General features: G+C 40.5%; 1 protein-coding gene across 3 annotated transcripts in view; it reads left to right on the plus strand.

The window, feature by feature from the left end:
- The first annotated feature begins 7,409 nt into the window (after nt 1-7,409).
- The window catches only part of LOC138763431 (roquin-1-like), a 137,465-nt gene continuing 131,175 nt past the window's right edge, over nt 7,410-13,699 (plus strand). Inside the window, exon 1 of one of the 3 annotated variants that reach the window (XM_069937552.1) lies at nt 7,410-7,667. The gene's annotated coding sequence lies outside the window, so the exon portion shown is untranslated. The remainder of the gene's footprint in view (nt 7,668-13,699) is intronic. The other 2 variants (XM_069937545.1, XM_069937547.1) reach the window with 2 other exon arrangements.

Below are 13,699 nucleotides of genomic sequence, written 5' to 3' on the forward strand. Positions count from 1 at the left end.
GCATTGGTGGTAGGTCTGTACTATCACAACCTATTGACCTTCCAGCAGTCCTTTCTCTGCCTTGGGGTTCCAGCATCTGCAGCTTTTGTGCTTCCCAACACGTTCCCCTTGGAATCAGCCAGGTTGACCCTAAACTCCTCCTTGCCTTCCATTTTAGTTTCCCGTCTGTACTGACAATAACCACAACAGCAGTGCGAGTATAAGACAGCTTTAATAAACTAATATGTACACTAAGAGGTCTTGTCTCTCTGCAAGACGAACTTGGAAGGCTAGACTGTAGCTCTGGACTGCTTTATATACAAGGTCACTGGGATGACTCCTGGTGGCCGAGTGGTGTAATTACATATCTACAACGTCCACTCTCACTCTTCCTTCACTGTCACAGTGAGGTCCAACCCAGGCTTAAAGGACAGGAGGGGTACATTGTGGACTTCTGGACTCTTTACTGCATTTGGCAGGTTATCACTAGGTTGTGAATGCACAACTTATGAACACCCCTCCTCCTTATGATTGAGACAGCGCTCCATACAGTCGAGAAATCTCTCCTTACTATCAAGGCACCCCTCCACACCGATGAGACACCCTCCTTATGGTCAAGATACCCCTCCTTGCGGTTGAGCTCACAAAATATTACATTCAAAAGTCCAACAGGCGGGGAGTCACGTGATGGAGTAGTGGCCGGAAGGGGAACTCCAGCCCTCTCCAGAAAAGTAAACAAAAGGTAGAGAAAAAACAAAGGCACTAACACAGGAACCATAACAAATTGAAAGTGAAAGTGTGGAGAAAATGGCAGCAAAGAAAGAAAAACCAAAAACAACGGGAAGAAAAGAAGAAGGAAGGACATCGGAGGAGGAAGGTGAAGGCCTTACCGGTACGAGGAGACCCGCCGTGGAGAGAGAAGCCCGCTCCCTGAGGTCAGTAGAAACCCCGAACTCAGGACTACAAAAATGGCTCACGGAGCCAAACAAAAGTGCGCAACCGCGCATGCGCGATGCGCAAGGCCAAAATAACACCGATGGGAGGGGGGACCAGCTGAGGAGTAAATCTCCACAGCTGAAACAGACAAGTACAACACAACAGCAAGACTCTCAACAGAAAAACATAGAAAATAACGAGAACAAGAAGAAAGAGAATAAAAATAGGAAATCAAAGAAACAACAGATGACCAACCCAGAGGAAGAAGACCAACACCAAGACACTTTTAATAAAAATAAGAAGAACAAGAATACCCAACAAAATAAAATAAACAACCCAACAAGAAAATTAGAAGAGACAGAGGTAAAGGACACAGATCCTGGAGTGGACTCAAGGGGAGGAAGAACACAGAGAAAAGGAAGATGAAGGGAAGGGCAAGTACATGGATATTTTTTTTAAAGAATATATGGAAACAGTAAAAGAATGGCTGTCACAAGAATTCAATGAAATAAAAAGAAGAAGAAAAAGTACAGAAGAAAAAGTGAATAGATTAGAGATGATCATGACAGATATAGGAAAAAGAGTAGACAAGGTGGAAGAATGAGAAACAGCCATAGAAATGGAAGTAGATGACTTAAAAAAGAAATTAGAAGAATCTGATAAAAAAGTTAAAGAAACACAGGAGCTGTTAGCTCAGAAGATAGATATAATGGAAAATTATAATAGAAGAAACAATATAAAGATAGTGGGCCTTAAGGAAGATGAAGAAGGCAAAAATATGAAAGAATTTATAAAAGAATGGATCCTCAGGGTCCTAGGAAGACCAGAATTACAGGAAGAAATGGAAATAGAAAGGGCACACGGAACATTAGCCCCTAAACCACAACCACAACAAAAAACAAGATCCATTCTAGTAAAATTCCTAAGATATACAACAAGAGAAAATATATTGGAGAAGGCAATGAAAAAAATAAGAGAAGACAAAAAAACCACTGGAATACAAGGGTCAAAAAATTTTTTTCTATCCAGATATAAGTTTTGAACTCCTGAAGAAGAGGAAGGAGTTCAATGCAGCAAAAACGACCCTATGGAAAAAAGGTTATAAATTTATGTTAAAATACCCAGTGGTACTTAAAATAGTTATCCCGGGGCAGCAAAGCAAACTATTCTTGGATCCGGAAGAAGTATGAAAATTTGTAGAACAACTACAAAACAGACAGAGAGATGAAAAGATGTAACAAGAACAAAAATGACAACAAACTATATGTATGTGTGTATGTAGGTATATATATGTATATGTGTGTATGTATATATATAAAAAATAGAGTATAGGTAAGAACTAAGAAGGGAAAGAAAGGGAAGAAAGGAAGTAAGGAGGGAATTAAGAGAGTGACCTTTGTTATATATGAAGATTAAAATCTTTTCTGGGGAGGGCTGGGTGGGGAAGAATAACAGTCACTGCGAAATCAGTTGACGCTTGCGAGCGGATTCACAAATCCAAATGGAGAGGGGAGATGTGGTTGCCCGAAAGGGACAAAGGGCAACTCAGAAAGGGGAGGGACTATTGGGGTTAAAGGAATTTTAGACATGAGAATAGTGGAAATATTTTATGTTTTAGAAATGTTGTCTTATAATGTGTTCAAAAAAAGAAAGCAGAAATGGATAAGAAGGGAAGGTGGTGATGAGGAAATGGAAAGGAAAGATAAACAAAGTATGAAATGACTATGTTGAACTATATGACTTTAAATATTAATGGAATACATAACCAAATCAAAAGGAAGAAACTGTTAAATTTACTGAAAAAAGAAAAAATTGATATAGCATTCGTACAAGAAACACATCTAACTGAAGTGGAACACAAGAAATTAAAGAGAGATTGGATAGGACATGTAACAGCAGCATCATATAATTCAAAAGCCGGAGGAGTAGCTATATTAATCAATAAAAATGTACCAATCAAAATAGAAGAAGAAATAATAGATCCAACAGGGAGATATGTAATGATAAAATGTCAGATATATTCAGAATTTTGGAATTTACTCAATGTATACTCACCTAATGAAGAAGATCAAAAATTTATGCAAGATATCTTTTTGAAGATAGCAGATACGCAAGGGAACATACTAAAAGGAGGGGATTTTAACCTTAATTTGGACTCAAACATGGATAAAACTGGAAAAAAAACTAACAGAAAGAACAAAGTAACCAAATTTATAATTAAATCAATGCAAGAAATGCAACTTTTGGATATATGGAGGTAACAACAACCAAAGGAAAAGGAATATTCATATTATTCGGGTAGACACAAAACATACTCAAGGATAGACCTATTCCTGTTATCAGCCCACATTCAAGGGAGAGTTAGGAAAACGGAATATAAAGCTAGACTATTATCGGACCACTCACCCCTGTTATTAGCAATAGAGCTAGAGGACATCCCACCAAGAATGTATAGATGGAGATTAAACTCCATGCTACTTAAAAGACAGGATTTTAGAGAATTAATTGAGTGCCAAATTAAAAAGTACTTTGAAATAAAAACGGAATCAGTGAAAGATAAGTTTATACTATGGGACGCAATGAAAGCGTTCATCAGAGGGCAAATCATAAGTTATGTAACTAAGATGAAGAAGGACTACAATCGGGAAACAGAACAGTTGGAAAGGGAAATAACAAATATAGAAAAAGAATTAGCAATAAAGGAAGATACAACTAAAAGATGAGAATTGGCAGAGAAAAAAATAAAATATGAAACACTACAAACATATAAGGTGGAGAAGAACATAATGAAGACAAAACAGAAATATTATGAGCTAGGAGAAAAAATGCACAAAATTCTAGCATGGCAGCTTAAGACAAAACAAACTAAAAGAATGGTATTGGCATTAAGGAAAAAGGACAAACAAATTACATATAATCCAACGGAGATCAATGAAAACTTCAGGGAATTCTACGAGCAACTATATCAAACTGAAAATGAAGGGAAAGAAGACAAAATAGATGAATTTCTAACTAAAATTGAGCTACCAAAATTACAAACAGAGGAGCAAAATAAATTAATAAAACCATTTGAAATAGAAGAATTACAGGAGATATTAAAAAAACTACCGAACAATAAAACACCAGGAGAGGATGGATTCCCAATGGAATTCTATAAAACATTTAAAGACTTATTAATTCCTCCCCTCCTGGAAGTAATCAACCAGATTGATAAAACACAAAACGTACCAGATTCATGCAAAACAGCAATAATTACAGTAATACCAAAGACAGGGAAAGATCCACTAGCACCAGCGTCATATAGACCAATATCTCTACTTAACACCAATTATAAGAAAATAGCTAAACTATTAGCAAACGGATTGGCTGACTATGTACCAAAAATAGTAAATCTAGACCAAACTGGATTTATTAAAAAAAGATGAACAAGGGACAATATCTGTAAATTTATTAACTTAATTCATGCAGTAGAAGGAAATAAAACTCCAACAGTAGCGGTTGGTTTAGACGCAGAGAAGGCCTTTGACAGAGTAGAATGGAATTATTTATTCAAAGTACTACAAAAATTCAGCCTACCAGAGAAATATATTAATTGGATTAAAGCATTATATAAGGGGCCATTGGCGAAAGTGACAGTAAATGGATATATATCAAAACAATTTAACTTAAGCAGATCAACAAGGCAGGGATGTCCACTATCTCCCTCATTGTTCGCGTTAGCTATAGAACCACTAGCAGAACTGATAAGAACAGAAAATAAAATAAGAGGGATAAAAATAAAAGAGAAGGAATATAAAATCAGTCTATTTGCAGATGACGTTATAATATACTTAACAGAACCAGAAATATCAATAAAAGAATTATATAGGAAACTGAAGGAATATGGAGAAGATTCGGGGTACAAGATCAACGCAAATAAAAGTGAAGCAATGCCAATGAATAATGCAGATTTCACAAAGTTCAAGAAAGAATCACCATTTAGATGGCAAACACAAGCAATGCGATACCTAGGTATATAACTAAATAAAAACCTCGGCCATCTATATAAACTCAATTATCATCCATTAATGAAAAAATTACAAGACGACTTAGAGCATTGGAAAGACTTACCACTAACACTGATAGGAAGGATAAACTGTATTAAAATGAACATTTTCCCAAGGATACAATACCCATTTCAGTCATTACCAATTCACCTAACAGAGAAATTCTTCAAGGAGTTAAAGAAAATAATAAGGAAATTCTTATGGAAAGGGGGGAAACCGAGGATAGCACTAGATAAATTAACAGAATAGTACAAACAAGGAGGCTTACAACTACCAAACTTTAAGAATTACTATAGACCCACACAATTAAGATACCTATCAGATTTTTATCAAACAAGGGGAAAACCAGATTGGACCAGATTAGAACTAGATAAAATAGGGGAGAAGATACCTGAACATATACTATATAAACGGGATGAAAAATTGGTGCAACGTAGGAATTCACCGGTATTGCATCATCTGCTCAACATTTGGAAGAAGATTCATGTAGAAAGGAATAAAACAAATTATCAATTACCAAAACTAATATTGACACAAAATCAACTAATTCCTTTCACAATAGATAACCTTTCCTTTAGAAAATGGGAGAGAAAAGGGATCAAAAGAATAGAAAATTGTTTTTCAGGAAATAAATTATTATCTTTTGAACAAATGAAGGATAAATATAACATAACTCACGATACAATGTTTGCATACCACCAACTGAAAACCTACTTGAAGGACAAATTGGGAAACAGTCTGAGGTTACCAGGAGGAAGCAATTTTGAATATGTGATTACAGACACAATGATAATTAAAAAATTTGTAACAAACATGTACATCAAACTGCAAGAAAAGGAGAACGAGGAAACAAACGGTAAACCTAAACAAAAATGGGAACAAGATCTAAACATAAAGATAAAGAATGAAACATGGGAAAAGCTATGCTCCGGAACTATGAGAAATACAATGAACACGAGGTTATGCATGACACAATATAACTGGATACACAGGCTATACATCACACCTCAAAAGTTAAATAAATGGCACCCAACAGTATCAAACAGATGTTTTCGCTGTAAAAAGGAAACGGGAACAACAATTCATGCAATTTGGACATGTGAGAAAGTGAAAACATTTTGGGAAGATCTAAACCAGATATTAAACAAAATCACAAAAAGCAATATACCAAAAAACCCAAAGATCTTCCTCCTAAGTAATATAAGAAATAAAGAATTTGGACTCGATTTGGATGGAGCACAAAAAAGATTTGTTATGATAGCCCTAGCTGTAGCAAAAAAAATGTATTATGTCAACCTGGAAATTAGAAGACAACTTGAGAATACAACAATGGTACATAGAAATGAATAAATATATTCCATTAGAAAAAAAACATATAATTTAAGAAATAATATCACAATATTCGAACAAATATGGGAGCCATACATGAAACACAATAGAGAAATCCTACCATGGACTTCCACCACCTAAAATGACAGAAAGAGAAGATAACGGAAAGAACTGACTCAGTAAAATGTCTTGTTTATTTTTATTAAGTGATAACATTGTTTAACGGGTTTAATGTATCTTATAGATTGAACTTCAAATAAATGGGAAAGGGGGTGAGGGAGGGAGGGAGGGAAGGGAGGGGGGAAAGGGGGAGAAAATGACACTGTATATATTCAAGAAAAAAAATGTCTGTATGTATCTTGGTCAATATGGTTTATAGTGTGAAAAATAAAAAAAATTTAAAAAAAGTCCAACAGGCGGTTGTACCCACAAATTGCTGAATGAGTTTCCACTCTCCCTCTCCACTTTTAGTTATCATTCTTTCTTATCCATCTGGCGTGCTGGAAAGCGGGCAAATAATAAAATTCATGAAAATGTTACCAGGGCTTGGGAGTGTCTTTAATTATAAGAAGCTGGGACCTTTCTTCTTGGGGCATAGGAGGCTGAGGGGTAGAGGGGTGTGATGAGAGTCCTTCCCCGCGCCTCCCAGGATAGGTGAATATTAAGCTCGACCATAGACGAGAAGAGAGGGGCACTATGACTGGGGCATCCGCCTTTCTTCACCGTCCCTCCGGTTTAATGCTTATGTTGTCTCCGTTACAATTCCGACGAAGGGTCTTCAACCTGAGACATGAATTAAGGATTAATTTCCTCTCGCCACATATGCGGACGGACCTGCTAATTGATTCCAGCATCTGTGTAAACCCAGTTTTGTGCTTCCTCTCCCCGGCGGGAGGGATAGGGTTACCCTGGGAAGAGGGTGGGGTATATGCCCTGGGCAGTGGGGAGTGTCCTGGGCTGGGAGAGGGGGAATGAAGTGTGGGGGGGGGGGGGGGGGATCAGATTCAGAGGGAGTGTTACCGGGGGAATGCTTCCCTGGGGGGAGAGCAGGTTGCTGGGGAGTGTCACCGAGAGGTCCGATTCCAGGAAGAACGGAGTGGGGGGAGTGTAACGGGTCCCAGAGGAGGACCATGACGCTTTTTCCTGGGCAGATTCTCCTGGAGACGGGTCCGTTTGTTTGCCGGGCGAGCGGTTTCCGGGGGGAGGGAGTTTCTGCAACGCCGGTGGTTGGGGCTCCCGGCAGGCAGTGCGGCGGGACGCAGCCGGGCAGCAGACGGTGAGTGGAGCGGATGGGGAACCGGGCCTTAGTGTAGTCTGCGCGGAGAGTCCATCCATCCATCCGCCCGCCGCCAACGGCCCACGGACGTCAGGGACCTGGTAACTGATCTCCATCCCCCCCCCCCCCACCCCAGTAACAGGGGATCTCGATCTTTCCTTCCTTCCCCCCCCCCCCCGATATGACTGGGGGTCTCCATTCTCCACCCTCTCGATAACAGGGGTTTCCATTCTCCATCCCCTCGGTAAGAGGAGGGTCTCCATTCTCCACCCCCTCAGGTTATGGGGGAGGGTCTCCATTCTCCACCCCCTCAAGTAATGGGGGAGGGTCTCCATTCTCCACCCCCTCAAGTAATGGGGGAGGGGGGTCTCCATTCTCCACCCTCTCAGTAACAGGGGTCTCCATTCTCCCCCCTCAAGTAACAGGGGGGGTCTCCATTCTCCACCCTCAGGTAATGGGGGGGTCTCCACCCCCTCAGGTAATGGGGGAGGGGTCTCCATTCTCCATCCCCTTGGTAATAGGGGTCTCCGTTCTCCACCCTCTCAGTAACAGGGGTCTCCATTCTCCCCCCCTCAAGTAATGGTGGGGTCTCCATTCTCAACCCCCTCAGGTAATGTGGGGGTCTCCAATCTCCACCCCCTCAGGTAATGGGGGGGTCTCCAATCTCCACCCCCTCAGGTAATGGGGAGGGGTCTCCATTCTCCATTCCCTTGGTAATCAGGGTCTCCATTCTCTACCTTCCTTGGTTACAGGGGTCTCCATTCTCTACCTCCCTTGGTAACAGGGGCCTCTATTCTCCACCTCCCTCGATAACAGGTGGTCTCAATTTCCCCCTCTCAGTAATAGGGGGAGTCTCTATTTTCTCCTCCCTCCTCAATAACAGGGGATCTCCATCTCCCTTTTTCTCGCAGGTAACAGGGATCTCCATTCTCCTAGTAACAGGATATTTCATAATTCCATTCCCAGTAGCATAATCCCTTCTTTTAAACCCTCCCCCCCCACTCCGCTCTTGTTGCGAAGGGATCACTATCCCCCGCACTCCTCATCATGTGATTCTGACTGCCCACCTCAGCTTCCGACGTTCCAGAGTGTAGTTTATTTAACAGGTAGGCAGGTTTCCATCCTTGTCAAAGATGAGTTATTTAGATTCTATTTGTTTTCGGCTCTCAGTGGATAGTCCCCACTGCACAAACCCTTTAGTCAATACAAGAACAAATGTCCTCTTTATTCCCCCTGAGCCAGTTTTTAATGTAACTTGCAACTTTCCAATGTAACTTGCAACTTTCCTGTGGACCTCATGGAATCCATTGTTCTAATCAGTCTGCCACTTGAGACTTGGTCAAATGCATTACTCAGATTCATGTACATTACTTAGTAAGGCACATGGGTGAAGACTTACCGCAGAAAACATTTTTAAGGTGGTATTTTGACTGAGAGCTGTTCAGTCATAACCTCACAGATGGAAGCTTTGCATCATTGGTTCCTCAGCCAAGCACCTGCACCAAATATCTGAACCTATGGTTCCTCTATACTGAGCAGGATATCACTTAAACAGTTTTCTGTATAAAAGCATCAACACAAGTGGTCAGCTCCTGCTCCTAAATCATCTATGTGTAAAAACATCTTTGGCCATGATAAAAGGGAGGTGCTTTTCTAATGTTCTTCCTTGTCTCTGGAGCAACCTTCAACTGAAAGATGTCTGTAGGTCTCTCAAATTCCAAGGGACATATTGCCATTCTTGCTTACATAGAATATGTTGCACTGACTTACATAAACAATCAATAATCTAAGATTTCCCTACTTCACAGCCATAATCATCTATTTTTCTTGCCTCCAGGTGCCTGTCTCTGAGTCTTTAAAATGTCCCAATTGTACCAGCCTCCACCACCATCCTTGGCCATGCATTCCAGGCTCCCACTGCTCTCTGTGTGTAAAAACAAAAACACTTACCCCGATGTTTCCCCTAAACTTCCCTTCATTCATCTTATACAGATGTCCTCTACTATTTGCTACTATAGCCCTGGGGAAAAAAGGTGTTGGCTGTCCCCTTGTCTCTCACTAATAAACTTGTAGCCCTTCAGTAAGTCACCTCTCATCCTCCTTTGCTGCAAAGAGAAAAGCTTGAGCTCTGTTAACTTTGCCTCCTAATACACATTCTCCAATCCGGGATATCCTTCCTATACTTCTGGAGCTGCGCTGTTGCTTTATCTGAAGATGAAAAGGAGGATGATTTCATGGCTCTGCAGCTGTCACACACCCAGCCTTCCTCCTGCTCTGTAATTAGATCCCATGTGCTTTTTGTTTAGTTCATCAAACCCTTGATATTCCTTGACTTCCTGGGGTACTTGGACTTGCTGTCTGTGGCTTCCCTCTTTTAGCAAGATATTGGCATCACATTTGCATTATCTCATTTTAGAATGGGAGGTGAGGGAGGGCTCTGGTAGAGTTTAAATCTGCACTGGCCACAGATGAGGTACCAGATGACTGGAAGATAGAAAACATAGTTCTTTTATTCAAGAAGAACAGTATGGATAAGCTGGGTGATCACACACACCAGTGAGTAATACAAGTGATCGAAAAGTTATTGGGGAAAAATATCTTGAGGAATAGGTATCGGCAAGGCAGAGGTTAATCAAAAATAGCCAGCATGCTTTTTTCTTATGGGAGATTAGATCTAGCTGGCTTGATAGAATTTTTGGAAGAAGTACAAAATGGGGAGTGTGATTGACAGTCTGTCTGGACTTCCGCAAGACTTTTGACCACTTCCTGCCTGGGAGACTGGCTCAAAAAGTTCAAAGAATCAATGGATCCAAGTCATCTGACAAATTAGATGTCAAGTTGGCGTTATAATCAGTCAGATGTTGCTGATGTGATCTGAAGCCCCTGATCAATCGTATACCTGATGAAGAGCCCAGGCCAGAAACGTTGTTTACCTTTTACTTCCCTTGGATGCTGTGTGACCTGTTGAGTTTATACAGCACATTTCTGTACTGCACCAATCATATACCACAAAGGTCAATGCTAGGATCCTTCCTGCTATGTAGATTAACAGCTTGGATATGAATGCGCAGATGGCTCAAAAATAAATGGAATTTAATTCTGATAAGTGTGAGTGATGCAGTTTGGGAGGACTGAGAAAAGTAGGACATGCTACCTTAATAGTAGGGCCTTGGGGAGTACTGAGGAATGGAGTTTGTAGGTATCCAAGGATCCTTGATGGTAGAGAAGGTGGGTGAAGAAGGCATATGGACTACTTGGCTTTATTATTCAGGGTACAGAGAAAAAGAACAAGGACACTCTGGATCACTTCTGTAATCAGAGGAAGGATGTGATTTTACTGGAGAAGGGGTAGAGGAGACTCATCTGGATCTTGTCTGGGATAGAACCTTTCATTAATGAGAGAGTGAAATAAGCTGAAATTGTTTTATTTGGAGCAGAGTAGGAACTTGTTGGAGGTGTACAAAATTGAGATGCATAATTTTTTAGTCAAAAGCTTTTCCCCACAACAAAAACATCTCAATCCAGAGAAGAGGGATTTAAAAATGATGAGTAAGAAGGTTGGAGGTGATCTGAGAAATATATTTTTATTTCACCCAGAGGACAGTAGGAGGAGTGGTGGAGGCAGAGACTCACAGCATTTAAAACTATCTGGGGAACACTGGATCAGGTGCTGGTAAGATGCTTGTTTCAAGTTGGTGTGAACTTGACTGACTGCTTAGAGATGGTAGGTTTAAGGTCCTGTTTCCAAATTGACTGTGACCAATCCTGGGCTGATTTGTTTTTCTTTCTGCACTACAGTAAACATCTTTTAGTTCCAAAGCAAATTGAAAAATGATCATCAGGACCTGTACTGTTTCCATTGGAGAGCCTGGTTCAATGTATCTTGGCTAGATGAATTATTCAGTTTTAAGAGTGCCACTCCCCTTAATATAATCATGTGTGTGAGTGTATACGTGCGTACATGTATATATAATGTGTGTGTGTGTGTGTGTGTATACATGGACACACACTCACTTTCATATTTTTCTTTTTTGCCTTCGTAATTTCCACCAGTCATGCCATTGTCTTCTTTACTCTCGACTTCCAGACTGCTAACAGTATTTGTTATAAACATCTCTTTCTTAGCCTTATCCTTCCCTTTCTGTTCGTGGACAGCACTGGGAACCCAGACTCAGGAGGTCCCATTTCATTGCAGGCACACTAAACTCTCACTAACTCCCAGTGCATTGACATAGATTTAAATTCCAGAACCCCTTTACTAAATTGTATCTCAGCCAAGTAAAATTGACTGTCTTCTTAACTCCTGGCCTGCTTTTGCCCCTTTTCCATTACTGAATGGAATCCAGTTATGATCTCTGTCTCATTGCACATCTCTCCACTTGCCCAGGTTTGTTTCTGAAATTAAAACCAGCACAGTTCCCTGATCGTTGGTCCCCTGACACCATTAAGCACCTTCAGGAAATTGGTACCATCTCTACTCATTCCAGTTAATGCAGTTGAAATTCTTTGTCGATACTACCTTGTTATTTTTGAACTTATCAGAAACATGCATACGCATTTGCTCTTCTACTTCCATCCGACAGAGCTCTTTTTAGTTCCTCAATTCAACACAAGTGGCTTTATTTTCAAGTTTTGTCACATTTTATCCCTTTGAAAAGATGTAATTGAGTCATCTCTCCTCCCTTATTCCCTGCCTCTGTATCATGAATATCTGTAGCTCAGAAGGTTGAGCCCGTGCCTACATTCAGCTGGAAGCCGCAATTCTTGAATAACCACCATATTGTACCCTCACTTGTCCAGCAGCCTATGTGGGGCCTGCCTTCCTCTGAATCATTCCCAGAGCTCCAGGAATCTAGAGCTCTCACTCCTTTGACATCTCTTCATGCATTTATCTGCACTGTTCTCCCATACTTGTTGGTACATGGCACCAGGAGTAATCCAGAAATCGCTTCCTTTAAATCCTGCTTTGTAATTGAAGTTCCCCGTTATCTGTCAAAAACACCCCTTCTTTCTGCCAATGACATTCTCACCCACAGATTGGCCTTGTAGATACACTATTGTGATGCCAGTTTGAAATCCGGATCTTGAACTCCTTCAATTATCAACCCTAGTTGTCCAGAATACAGGAGGATATTTCTGATTAACTCCATTTTAACTTCAGCTCATTTATTGGTTTGAGGCCTCACTCAGCACCTCCTCATATTGAATTAAACTGCTACACTGACTAAATTCTCAAGTTTTGCACCATACAAGTTGTCCTCTGTGTGTCCAAATCCTGAGGGAAAGTACTCCACTACATGGTCTATTGCAAGTACTGTCTTATGTTTAATGAGAATACTGCATTTATTCTATCTCAATATCTGTACAACTCAGGCTGTAGTAAGGTCTCAGTAAACAATACCCATTGCAGATCAATAGGTCCCATTTCAGATCAACAATTCATCTATGTGTGGAGCCACAGGAGATAGGAGGCATTTTGAATGAATACTTCTCATCAGTCTTTACTGTGGAAATCATGGAGGCCAAAAAATTGGAGGAAACGATAGCATGATGCTAAACCATATTAGAACTATCAGGGAGGAAGTGTTCACAACCTTGGAGTGTATTAAAGTAGACAAATCACCACAGTACAATTAAGTGCATCCTCGCATCTTGTGGGAAGCCTTGGGTGAAGTGATGGAAGACTGGAGGGTGACTAATGTGCTGTTATTTGAAAAGGGCAGCAAGGTCAGTGAACTTTACGTCAGAGGTTGGAAAATTTCTAGGAGGGGATTATGAGGTATAGAATCTACCAACATTTAGATAGTCATAACTGGTTGGAGATCATCCATATGATTTGTGAGTAGCAAATTGCATCCCTCAAATCTGAAAGAATTTTTGAAGCAGTCCAAGAGGGCTGATTAGGGCAGAGCAGCGGACGTTATATATGGTCCTACATGGCAGGTTAGCCTTGAAGTTTAAATCACATCGACAAAGGTGAGCTGGCCCACTAGGTTCAAAACTGGCTTGGTGGAAGGAGGTAAAGGATAGTAATGGAGGCCTGTATCCAGTGGTGAGCTGCAGGGGTCATTATTGGATCCTCTCTGCTGCTTGTCATCTATATTAATGATTTGCATGGCAATGGAGTTAACTT

Source organism: Narcine bancroftii, chromosome 5 (genome assembly GCF_036971445.1).
Source record: "Narcine bancroftii isolate sNarBan1 chromosome 5, sNarBan1.hap1, whole genome shotgun sequence".
In the NCBI taxonomy this organism is placed as follows: domain Eukaryota; kingdom Metazoa; phylum Chordata; class Chondrichthyes; order Torpediniformes; family Narcinidae; genus Narcine; species Narcine bancroftii.